The sequence below is a fragment of the Canis aureus genome, chromosome 15, assembly GCF_053574225.1.
Source record: "Canis aureus isolate CA01 chromosome 15, VMU_Caureus_v.1.0, whole genome shotgun sequence".
NCBI classification, from domain to species: domain Eukaryota; kingdom Metazoa; phylum Chordata; class Mammalia; order Carnivora; family Canidae; genus Canis; species Canis aureus.
This window is the reverse complement of record NC_135625.1, coordinates 35,744,524-35,758,176: the sequence shown is the minus strand read 5'-3', so window position 1 is coordinate 35,758,176 and position 13,653 is coordinate 35,744,524. Positions and strand designations below refer to the sequence as shown.

Below are 13,653 nucleotides of genomic sequence, written 5' to 3'. Positions count from 1 at the left end.
AACCTAGTGCAATAACTGACTGATCCACCCTAAGTATTTTGTGCTGAGAGAAGAGGTGTGACCTTGTGGGACCAACATGGAGGAGCATTTAATCCAGCTTGGAGGAATCAGAAAAGTCTTCCTAGAGGATATATTTTGAACTGAACCTTCAAGGATAAATAAGAATACCCAAGGTGAAGAAAAGAAGATACAAGTGCTCCCAAAATTCTCTTAAAAAATTTTATTTTTAAGTAACCTCCACACCCACATAGGGCTGGAACTCACAACCCCAAGATCAAAAGCCACTGCTCTTCCAGCTGAGCCAGCCAGGCGCCCCTCTCCCTAAATTCTTGACATGTACCAGAGACTTAGGATGTATGACAGAAAAGTAAAAGAGGATGAGTATATTGTGACCTGATGAGGGACTTAAATCTTATGTGAAGACGTTGTGCTTTATCCTGTGGGCTAAAGACAAGGTTATCGTGGATTTTTCAGCGAGGGAACGACAGCTTCAAATTTGTATTTGAGAAAGAAAACCAGCAGTCATGGTTAAAGTAGAAGTCAGCGAAACTTGTCAAGGGAAATTTCAAAGACAGACTAGGAGGGGAAGCAGGACATTGGGAGCGGGCAGGGGAGAGCAGGGTGTGGTGACATTCTCCTCCTTCCTAGTATCACCAGCAGATCTCCAGCCAGCACCCTTTAAACCCTGAACTGTTTCTCATCCCTCATGCACACTTTAGCTGAGCTAAAAACAAGGATCCCTGCATTTGTTTGAATCTCTTTTTTTTATGTTTTGAAAATGAAGATGGGCAGATAATAATATCTCATCAGCTCAATTCCCAAAACACCAGCTGCTGGCCTCTTTCTAAGTGATCTGGAACCAACCACAGAGAGCGTGGTTGACTGTGTTTGCTGCTGATTAAGGCTAAGTCCAGGTTCCATGGGCTGCCAGAGCCAGCTGGGATGCTCTTTACCTTCCAGCAGCTACTCCACTCTATCTTCATTTGCACTGAGGGTAGAGACTCACACCTTTCATCAGAATAATGAGCAAAGACATTCACAATAAGGAAATTGGATTCTTTTGTGTGATGGCGTCTCTTCCTAATCCCTCCATCCCTACCAGTTCTTCATTCTGGCTCTCTATCACGTCAGACGGGGCTCAGTGACATGAATACCTTCACACCCCCCCCCCCAATATCTCCCAATTCAGATTTGGAATTAATTTTCTGAACTTGGTACTGCAGTCTTTGGGATATTTTAGGGCAGGGGCCTCCAAGCAATATAATAGAATTTATTGACAGAGCTCAGTGTTTCCAAGTTGACTCTCTGCCCTATGGTTCTTGAGGGATTTCTCTGGAGATGTAAGCATGGCTCGATAAAAATGACTCTTGCTCTGTGCTCTTATCTTACACCCCAGGATCTTAACTAATTTTTTTTGTCATGGCTTTCTTGAGCTATGACTTGCATTCCATAAAATTCATTTTTTAAAAGTATACAATTCAGTAGTCACTGTATTCACAGGGCCATGCAACCATCATCACCACTTAATTTTAGAACATTTCACCACCCCACCAAGAAAGCCCATCTCCTAAGTTATTCTCCATCATTCCCTTCTTCCAGTCCCTGGCAACCACTAACCTACTCCCTGTCTCTTTGTACTTACCTAGTCTGAACATTCCACATAAATGGCAATTATATATGGCCATAAATTGTCAAAGTCCATCCATGTTTTAGCATATATTGGCATTCCATTCCCTTTTATCAATAAACAATATTCCATTTTATGAATATGTCAAACATATTCGCTTGACAGACATTTGGATTGTTTCCATTTTTTGGCTATTATGTATAATGTGCTATGAACAGCTGTGTAAAAATTTGTGTGGACGTATATTTTCATTTGCCTTTGATATATACCTACAAGTAGAATTGCTGGTTCCTATGGTAACTCTGTGTTTAACATTTTGAGGAACTGACAAATCTTAAAGTGGCTGCACCATTGTACATCCTCACTAGCAGTAAATGAGGGTTCCAATTTTCTGCACTCCTTCATCAACACTTGTTATTATCTGTCATCTTTATTCTAGCCATGTCACTGGGTGTGAAGTCATATCTCATTGTAGGTTTGATTCATGTTTCTCTAATGACTAATGATGTTGAGCATCTTTTTAAATGCTTATTGGCCATTTGTATATCTTTTCTGGAGAAATGTCTATTCAAATCCTTTGCCCACTTTTTTTCATTGAAGCATAGTTGACGCACAATGTTACATTTGTTTCAGGTGTGCAATACAGCAATTGGACAACTCTATACCTTAAGCTGTGCTCACCACAAGTGTAATTACCATCTGTCACCATACAATGCTATTACAATACCATTGACTGTGTTCCTTATGCTGTGCCTTTTACTCCCATGACCTATTCACTCTATAACTGGAGGCCTGTATCTCCCACTCCCCTTCACCCATTATGCCTATCCCCACCTCTTCCCTATGGCAACTATCAGACTATTCTCTGTATTTATGGGTCTGTTTCTGCTTTTTTTTTTAAAGTTTGATTTTTTGTTTATTTGTTTTGTTTTTTAGATTTCACATGTGAGTGAAATCATATGGTATTTGTCTTTCTCTGTCTGACTTATTTCACTTAGTGTTATACCCTCCAGGTCCAATCATGTTGTCACAAATGGCAAGGTCTCATTCTTTTTTATGGCTGAGAAATATTGTCTCACAATATTGTCTTTATCCATTCATCTATTGATAGACGATTAGATTGTTTCCGTATCTTGGCTATTGTAAATAGTGCTGCAATAAACAGGGGCACATGTATCTTTTCAGATTAGTATTCTCATTTTCTTTGGATAAATACCCAGTAGTGGAATTACTAGATCACACAGTATTTCTATTTTTAATTTTTATTGTTGTTTAGAGAGCATGAAAGTGGGAGGGTGGGGCCAGAGGGAGAGTGAGAGAGATTATCTTAAGCAGGCTCCACACTTAGCACAGAGCCAAGTCACAGGGCTCAATCTCAAGAACCTGAGATCATAACCTGAGCTGAAACCAAGAGTCAGACTACTAACTGAGCCACCCAGGTGCCCCTCTTTTTTTTTAATTTTTTGATGAATATCCATACTGTTTTCCTCCTTTGCCCATTCTTTAACTGGGTTATTTGGGTTTTATTGTTGGGTAGTAAGAACTCTTTAAATGTTCTAGATACAAAGTCCTTATCAGCTATATGATTTGCAAATATTTCTTCCAATTCCATGAACTGATTTTTAATTTTTTTTATTTTTATGTTTTTTACAATTTCTTGATTTCATTTGCAGCACAGAAGTTTTTAATTCTATGACGATCAGTTTATCTATTTTCATTGTTGTTGCTTGTGCTTTCGGTACTGTATCTGAGAAACCATTACCTAAGCCAAGGTTACAAAGATTTCCTATTATATTTTCTTCTAAGAGTTTTATAGTTTTAGATTCCTTTGGAGTTACTTTTTGTATATGGTGTGAGATGGGGGCCAGGATCTTAAAATTAATATATAAATTATTTTCCTTTCTCCCTTCCCTGTGACCCCAATACACAAATACACTTCCACACATGTATTCTCTCTCTCTCTCTCTTCAAACCTTGCCTAAAAGCAACATCCCTCCACTGAAATGCAAGCTCCAATTCTGCAAAACTAGAGCATTCTGGACCTGTTTTCTCAGCTATAATATAAGAATAAACATAGTGTAGGATTGCCAGAAGATAAAATACAAAGGCCTTTTCTCTCATCTTCATCAAAAACTTCACCGTAGGGATCGCTGGGTGGCTCAGTGGTTTGGCGCCTGCCCTCCACCCAGGGCGTGATCCTGGAGTTCCAGGATCGAGTCCTGGTCAGGCTTCCCGCATAAAGCCTGCTTTTCCTCTATCTGTGTCTCTGCCTCTGTGTGTGTGTGTGTGTGTGTGTGTCTCATGAATAAATAAGTAAAATCTTTAAAAAAAAAAAAAAAGACCTTTAAAAACTTCACTGTAGTTCCTCCTAAGAGAAACTTTGAGAGACTATAGTCCTAAGCTAGCAGTTGTCAAACTTGGCTGCACATCACACTCAGCTGGCAAGCTTGTTAATATACAGATTGCTGATCTCTACCTATTAGTTTCTTAGTCAGTAGATTTGGGGTGGGGCTTGAGAATCAGCATTCTTCTATTGATGTCCCAGGTGATGCTGATGCTATGGGTCCAGGGACCACAGCGACTTTTGGAAATCATTAGGAATATTAAATGAATGGTAGAGAAGAGATCACTCCAGAACAGGAGAAGAGCAAACTCCCAGGACTAGAAGGACTTTCCTATAGTGAACTGTAAGGGCCAGTAGAAAGAATACTAAAAATCATCATGTGAATTCAAAACATATGTTTTATGTCTTTTCTGATGAAGGGCACCAGGAGATCAACTAGGAAAATCATATTTCACATATCCCCAGAAAATATATAAATCATAATGAATCTTTATTTTGTCTTTGAAAGTAGCAGTATAGTTCTGATAAAATTATTCTCTAAATATTTAAGGCAAAATTGGAAAACTTGACCTAAACCAATTTCATCCTTGCCTCCTCCCTTTGGATACCCTGGCCCAGGTGAGAGTCTGCACATCATTGAGCCCAATGCTGATTAACCCGCACCTTACAGTAATTATCCAATATAGGGTCTCCCTTTTTCCTTACTTGATCTAACCTGTACTTGCCCAAATCTCCTTTTTTTTTTTTTTTTTTTTTTTTATTTATTTATGATAGTCACAGAGAGAGAAAGAGAGAGAGAGAGGCAGAGACACAGGCAGAAGGAGAAGCAGGCTCCATGCACCGGGAGCCCGACGTGGGATTCGACCCCGGGTCTGCGGGGATCGCACCCTGGGCCAAAGGCAGGCGCCAAACCGCTGCGCCACCCAGGGATCCCCCAAATCTCCTCTTTGAAATCTTATCTCACCTCCAAGACCCTGTCATTACTCCTACTTCTGACTTTCCAGCATTCGTTCTTAATCTCCTTGTTGTCTAAAACATTTCCACTTCTTGTGGATCTCGACTTGCCTCATCCCTCCAGCTCCAAGGATCCCATGTCTCCTCAGTGTAGAATGCATTCAATTGTAATAGTAAGATGTTCACAACATGTTTTAAAAAAACTGCCTAATCATATGTGTGACATGATGCTGTAATATAAAATAAGTATATATAATGATGCCTGGGTGGTTAAGCATCCAACTCTTGATTTTGCTTCAAGTCATGATTTCAGCGTGGTGAGATCAAGCCTCACATGAGGCCCCATGCTGGACATGGCCTCTACTTAAGATTCTCTATCTCCCCCTCCCTCTGTCTCCTTCTCTCTCTCTCCCTCTCTCTCTCAAATAAATAAATAAATAAATAAATAAATAAATAAATAAATAAATAAATAAATCTATCTAAAAATTGCATGTCAAAAATTTGGGGTATTGTCACTTAGGATGATTTTATATATGGGAGTGTTTTTGTACTTCCTTTTTTTTAGTTGTATAATTAAGATAATTAAATACCTTAATGAGTACCTAAATATCAAAGCAACTGACAATCCAGATGAAAATGCTAAAGGACTTTAATAATTCTCTGAAAACACAAGTGGCCCTTAAACATATGGAAATAAGCTCACTTCATTTATCCTAAGAAAGCTGAAAAAAAAATCCAAAAATTTGACAACATATCCTAATAGCAAAAGTTTTAGAGAAACATACATTTTAATACCATGCTAGAGGGAATATAAATTTGTTCAACCACTGTGGAGGGCAACTGGCAAGAACCATCAAAATAACAAATGCATTTATCCTTTGACTCAGCAACCTCATTTCTGGAAATTGCTCTTGGATACATTTGCATATGTACTGAATGCTTTGTGTACAATTTTTTTCCAGAATTGTCTATAATAACAGCAAGTTGGAATGACCTGGGGTCCTTCAATGGGAGGGGCTGTTTAAGTAATTTGTGGCACATTTGTATAATAGAATATTATGCAGTGTAATGTAGAATGAAGAAGCTCTCTGTACACTATTATGGAAAGAACTCCAAAATACATTGTTGTGTGGCAAAAATAAGGTCCAGAAGACTATATACTTGTATAAAATGTCAAATGCTGGGTGAATAAAAAGAGATGTTAACATTTGCAGAGGATGGGAACTAAGTAACAGGGGCATTAATAGAGTACAGGTTGTTCAACATGCACTTTTTACGTTGCTTTGATTTATGCTCCATCTGCATGTGCTACTCAATCACGTATATACATGTATATGTGTGTGTGTGTGTGTGCGTGTGTGTGTATATATATATATATATATATATATATATATATAGAGAGAGAGAGAGAGAGAGAGAGAGAGAGGAATTGGCTTACTTGATTATGGAGGCTAAGACCCACGATCTACCATCCCCAAGCTGGAGACCCAGGAAAGCCAGTGGTATAAATTCCAGCCTGAATCCAAAGACCCAAGAACCAGGAGAACAGATAGTGTAAATCTCAGGCCAAGGGATCAGAAACATGATGTCTCAGATCATTCAGTCAAGCAGAGTGAATGCTCCCTTCCTCCTTTTTTGTTCTATTCAGGCCTTCAATGGATTGAACACCTACTCACACTGGGGAGAGCAATCGACTTAACTGATTCAAAGGCTAATCTCATCCAAAAATAACCCTCGCATATACACCCAGAAATGATGGTTCATCTGGGCTCCCCATGTCCCGGTCTAGTTGGCATATAAAATTAACGATCACAAGTACTGACTTGTACACATCATTATCTGTCTCAATTCTTGTGTTCTGTAAAGCAAAAGAAAACTCCATGTATTTTAATGTGTGAGGGGTGGTGTATGAGAACGTATGATTAATAAAGTTAATGGTATAGGTAAAATTCTTGAACTTATTTAAAATAAAAATATTATATTACATGATGGTGAATATTAAAAAATATTATTTGTATATAATTTAGAAAATATAGACAAACAAAAAGGAAACAGTAAGTCTCTCCCACAATCTATAGTAATTTGGTTATTTTATATTCTTATAATCTCTCTAAAATACCTATTTATCTTTAAAAGTAGAAATATGATTATACTATAATATTGTTTGTAACCTGATTTTTTTGTCGAATGATATTTTTAATTTAAATTCAATTTGCCAACATATAGTATAATACTCACTGCTCATCTCATCACATGCCCTTCTTAATGCCTGTCACCTAGTTACCCCCTTCCTCCACCCTCCTCCCGTTCTGCAACCCTTTGTTTGTTCCAGAATGTAGATGTTTATAAACATTGACATAGTAAAAATAGAAGTCAGGAGTGGGGAGGGGAGGGGAGGGGAAGGGGAGGGCTGTTCAAGGTGCTAATTCCTCCATTTTTATAGCAAGGCATCCCTCAATATTGTCAAAACCAGAAGCATAGAGCTATAAAACACACACAAGGATTTCCATTTCTTAATTTTTTTCCATAGTCTTTTCTCATAACCTTAAAAAGATCTTTTAAAAACTAGAAACTCTGGAGGTAGAGAAACATTTATGTGAGTTCAGCACTTCCTATAAATCTACTTGTTTCTTTTTTTCTGTTGGCTTGATATAAAACTGAAGTTAATATATTGTGCCAAAAGCAACTTATTGATTTGATTCTACTTGATGATCTTATTCCTTTCTATCTACGTGTACAGTGCATATGAACAGAAAGATGAATTCAATGCTACTATTAAAAACGTCTAGGTAGTGGAATTGTGGTGCAAGAACTTTTATTTGCTTCTATGCCTCTATAATTTGGCAGAAAATCTTCATCAAAAGTACAGCGTGTAGATATACTCAAACAATTTGATTCTTTCATCATGGGTCAACTTAACTTAGAGCATTTGCTAGTGTTTACCTAGGAAGAAGGGAAGTCTTGAGTTATGCCATTTCCTCATTGAAGAATCTTCTTTTTATTGCAGTGAATTTGAGATAGTCAGCCTTCTTCCTGGCACGCTGCCTATTAACTGATAGGTACAGAGTAACTAGTCTCTCAAAAGATAGAGAGGACACCAGGAGAGGTGCCTTATTCCATATGGTTTCAAGATTTAAAACAGTCTCTCGATGAGCACTGAGTGTTATATTGTATGTTGGCAAATTTAATATAATTTTTTAAAATCATAACTAATAAAATAAAATACCTCTTGGTATGGACGACCTCATGGAATTTGATGGCTGATTATATTATGAATTGGAAATCAGCTTAAAAGATCAGGAATAAGAAAAAATAAGCACTGGAACCTAGTTGTGTTACTGGACCTGGTATGACAATTATTCTTTTATTTTTCTACTTATAAGAATTCCAGTTCTTAAGCTAACAACAAAGATGGCTGCCTTCTTTTTAAAATCTCCAAAAGAGAGAAAACTTTCCATCAGTTTCTTGACAAACCATGGCCAAATTTCTAAATTCTGAAAATCAGGAATTCTGATGAGATGAGCATTTTCTCCTCTTCATTAGCAATTTCCTTAACCATTTTTGTAAAAGCTTTCTCTTCTATATATCCAAACACCCAGCACAGTAAGTAGCATCCACCAGTGAATGAATATTTAGCAAGCTCACTTATTAACTTATCAATCTGTAGGAGCCTGAAAGAGCAAATATGGTGTGTGCCTATTCTTTCCAAATTTACTTAATACTTATCAGGTGTTGGAATTCCAAAATAGGAGCCAAAACAGAGCCAATTGAATTTAACAATTGGCTCAAACACCTCAAAGTGTTTGTTTGTAAACCACTCATTCAAGTCACTGACTTAATTGACTTAAGCATTGCTACTTACATTTCTTAACCATTCAATACTCCCATGTGAAATCAAGACTCTCTGTCCCTAATCTCCTAGGAGAGCACATGGAAAAATATTGAGTATGGATTGAAAAATTTTGTAAATGGCTTATGTGTTTGATAAATACAGGGTCTGAATAATTAATCATTAAATACCACAGAATCATCACAATAGAAATAACCCTAGGTTCTAATTTCCCCACTACCCATAATTCTTCTGTTAGCCAAATGGCTTCGTTTTTCTGACTCTGCATTTTCACATTTCATATTTCACACAAATAAGCCCTTTATGTGCTTTCTAACTCTAAATTATAAATTCTGATCCAACTAAACCAGGCAAGTAAAGCGTATTTCTGGTGGGGAGGCAGCCTGTCCTAGTGACATCACTGTGACAGTAGGCCCAGGGAGACACCAGTCAATGCCACCATTGCTTAGTGGACTTGTCAAGGAGGAACAGCAGGACACTGAGCACTTTCAACAGTTACAAATGTCACAGCAGGAAACCACATAGAATGTGAAGCATGTCAATGAAATGAAGAGCCCAGATTAATACTTGTGGTTCACATTAGCACTCAAAACAAATACTTTCCTGTAAAACAGTCACCTCAGAGCTGGAAGGCTGCTCTCTATTTATTCATCTGAAAAGGACTCTGTCCTCTTCAGAATAGGTAATAGAATCCTTTTTGCCACCATAGCCCTGCCCCCAGTGCTCCCTGATAAAGGTGATGTCAACAGAAGCATGGGCTGAATCCAAGTTTCAGTGAAATCTAGAACAGAAGCAATGTTTTAAATTGTCCTTGTTTAGTTGAAAAGAATGGAATAATTCAAAGTAGGCATTTTACCACCTATATCCACCACACTCATATGTTGCTCACCTCTTCCCACAAACCCACACATACAGCTGCAGGTATACATACACTCTGACATGCACATTGTGAAACTGAATAAAGGAAACCTTATTTTAAGTGAAGTCAGGAAGCCAGAAAGGGGAGCTCTCGCACACTACCACTCTGTCAAATGTAGACCCAATGGGCAGATTCTTACCTTGCCTCCTTGTCCAGCAACAAGCTCTGCCAATACAAAAATACCACTGCTCAACTATTGAGAAACCATCATCACCCAGAGCTCTTGCTTTGCTCCCGTGAACTTCTTCTCAAAGCAGCCCCTCCTAACTTCCTATCTTTTCCTGTAAGGTAACATTCCTCTCCTTTGGTCTCCAGACTAACTATGGTTTGTCATAGCTTGCATGTCCCTAATTCCAATTCCTCTGCTATTCCCCAATAAACCTATCTTGCTGGCAAAATAACCGGCTGTTATACTCTTAAAGTGGACAACACACACAACCACTTCTCTTTTGAATCTCTTGAAGATGCATATTTACCTTCTCAAAAAAAAAATTATGCATCAGATTCCATTGAATACCCATAGAAAAACCCATTGGACTTTCAGATGACCAATGCTATTGTCATCAGGCCAACAGAAGAATAGAGAGTGGACATGGAAATATTAGAATAAAATGATGCAGACTGGCCAGTTAACCATGGTTTCTCTGCTCACCAGAATCTCCAACAGAGAAGCACATGTAGGAATTTGTTAGCCAATGACAAAGAGCATGCACCCATGCACCAATAGAGTATAATCAACAGAATTCTGGCACTGGACTGCCGAATGGAGATCTGGAATAGGTCATGAATGAGATACACTAGTTGAAAATTTTCAGAAAGAAAATTGCATTTCTATTCCTATCTTAAAACTTATGACTTACAGAGTTCAAAGTATCTGTAGTCTATATTAGATTTATTTTCAAAACTCCAAAGATAATAGCTCAGAGTCAAAGAAGTGAGAGTGATTATATGAAACTTCACATTAGCCTGAAGCACTCTTCCTTTCCTCGTTTGTTTATTATTTATTTATACCTGGCCTCATTCTGAAAAAGAATTCAATACTGAATGGGAAAAATTATACAGAACAGCCAACCTTGTATCACATGATACTATCTCCCCGACTCTGGTTCTTTAGGTTGACCCTAATAAGCATGGCAGGCACCCTCGGTAGACAGTAAACCACACAGATCTAGGGGTCTCCTCATGTTCGCTTCAACATTTTTTTCAATTTTCTGGATCTATAAGATCCAAGGGACTCCCTCTGGTCCTAGTATTTGGTGTTTGTCCCTGATCTTCACAGCATTCAGAACCTGGCTTCTTCCAGTTCTCAGCATTTCATGATTCCTCAGCTAAAATGTTCATTCTAACTCCAACTCCACAGGAGCCAACATCTAACAGAGTCTTTTGGCCTCTGCCCCTTTTGAGTCAACTCTACTCATCCAGAGAAGAGGATATTGAAGACCAAACTGGATGTGTTGGACTCATCTTTGAAATTCAGCCTCCTCTCTCTCTCTCTCTCTCTCTCTCTCTCTCTCTCTCTCAACTTTGTTCCAGACCCAGGCTTCAGCTTCCTTATTTGCAAAATGAAGATTATAGTATCTACTCTGCCTATACCCAAGTTTTTTAAATTGATCAAATCTACTGAAATACTGACAGGAATTTGCTTTAAAACATTAAAAGCTTTAACAAGTGTAAATGAATAAAATACTCCCAAAGCTTCAACTTTATTTTAGTTAATTTTACATTTGAAATACTGCACTACAGAAAAAATTTCTGCTGGAAAAAAAAAAAGAAAGAAAGAAAGTAACCTGCGTTTCGATCCTTGTTCTGTTACTGATTTGCAGTGTAATTTTGGATAAGTTCCTCGAACTCTCTGAACCTCAAGGTTATCATCTGTACTCTTACTCAACACTCTTTTCCTTGTAAGTAACAGAAGCCATCTTTGATTTGAGGAAAGGGAAGGTGCAAAAGAAGAGAACACCAGGCTATTTTACAGAACCAAGGATGGGAAGAGCAATCAGCCTCACAAGCAAAGAGGACTAAGAAACATTAAATCCTCAGGAATCCAGGAGTTTTGTCACTTCACCTCCTTTTGACCTCACGTGTTATAGGAGTTATCATGTCTGTCTCTTTATAGACTGGTTTTGTTTTTTTTGTTTGTTTGTTTTTTTAATGAGATTTCTAGAAGTCAAAGTTCTTACCTCAGACTTTAGTGACATGGTATAAAACTGCTCTCCAGAATTCTATCATCATTTTTTACTCAATTTTGTAATCTAACTGTGCACTATTTCTCAATACCATTACCAATCCCAAATACCGTTATTCTTTTATTTTTTTTTATTTTTATTTTTTATGATAGTCACAGAGAGAGAGAGAGAGAGAGAGGCAGAGACACAGACAGAGGGAGAAGCAGGCTCCATGCACCGGGAGCCTGATGTGGGATTCGACCCCGGGTCTCCAGGATTGCTCCCTGGGCCAAAGGCAGGCGCCAAACCGCTGCGCCACCCAGGGATCCCACCGTTATTCTTTTAAATAGTGGTCATTCTCACCAGTGAAAATTGGTATTTCAATCTAATTTCCATTCCTCTTTTTTTTTTATTCCTCTTATTACTGATAAGATTGAGAAGCATTATGTTTGTCTCACTGTCTCTTTTTTTAATTTTTAATTTTTGAGATATAATTGCCATATAACATTATCTTAGTTTCAGGTGTACAACATAATGGTTTGTTATTTGTATATATTGCAAAATGATTGCCACAACGAAGCTAATTAACATCCATCACCACACATAGTTTCAAATATATTTTCTCTTGTACTGAGAACTTTTAAGAACTACTCTCTTAGCAACATTCAAGTATATAACTAATATTATTAGCTATAGCTAACATGCTGTCCAGACTGACTTTCTCAACATTCCATGCATACAACATAAAATGACTGCCACCACTCGGACTAACTGGTACCCCGTGTGTCGGTCCCAGGAAAGAACAGTTGATGGGGCCAACTTTGGTCCAGGACCTGTTCCTGGCAGATCAAAGGTCATCAAAGATCAAGATAAAGGTGTCAGAGGAAAACCCAGCACTGGGGCCTGCACTATGAGAAGTGATTTTCAGAGATGAGGCCATGGATTCAAGGAAGACAAGAAATGTGTTTGGAATGACCAAAGCCTTTGTTGTGACTATATAGTGGCCCAACCTCTTCCTCTACCCAACGCCTGCTTCCTTTCTTTCCCCATTAAACCCAGGAACTCTCCCCAATATATTCCTCATACGCCAGTCTCCAGCTCAGAGCCTGCTTCCTGGAGAATCCCCCTGTACAATCTGTGCACGATGTCTGCAACAGAGAGATGTGATTTGTAGGGTGGTAATGGCTGTCATAGGATGCATGTATAAGGCACTCAGTGCATGTTAGTTGCTTTTCCTTCTTCCGCTTTTCCTTCTTCCGCTTTTCCAGAGCAAATCTTGCTACCAAACTCTCCAGGATCAGGGCCCTAGTTTGCGTGACTCAGATTTGAGGTCAGAAATTAAAACCAAGCCCAGGATCAGCTTCTCTCCACCAGACAGCAAAATGTAAGCAGAGCATCAGCAGTTGAGCCAAAAATAGGAGTCAGGAGATGTTGCCTCTCAAAACCCTGGGCCCTGTTTTTCCTACTCCTCCAGGACCACGCATGCTATCCCACCAGGCTTCAGGAGCACACACATGGTTTTCAGGAGGTTAATCAGAAACAGTACATCCAGTGCCCACCCTGTACCAGACTCACATCTTAGGCAGATGATGACATTTGCATTTATAAAAGTATCATCAGCAACACAAGACACAGTTATGATGGGTAAGTGTCCAAGCCTGGAACAGACCATAAATAAAGGCACAAGAAAAGGACAATATCATGTCCTGCTAAGAGAATAAAGGAGTTTCATGGGAAGATACCTCCTGGGCCTTGAAGAATAAAATAGATTAATGAATTTAGAGCTTTTGATAG

At 38.5% G+C, this 13,653-nt stretch overlaps 1 long non-coding RNA gene across 2 annotated transcripts in view; it reads right to left on the bottom strand.

Annotated features, from left to right (window-relative positions):
• Positions 1 to 13,653, bottom strand: part of LOC144284512 (uncharacterized) — a 45,106-nt gene that overhangs the window by 16,856 nt on the left and 14,597 nt on the right. The window contains exon 1 of one of the 2 annotated variants that reach the window (XR_013352941.1): positions 7,164 to 7,231. The exons of the other annotated variant lie outside the window; for it this stretch is intronic. This is a non-coding gene — a long non-coding RNA (uncharacterized LOC144284512). Of the gene's footprint in view, positions 1 to 7,163; positions 7,232 to 13,653 lie in introns of those variants that run through there. 2 annotated transcript variants of the gene reach the window in all.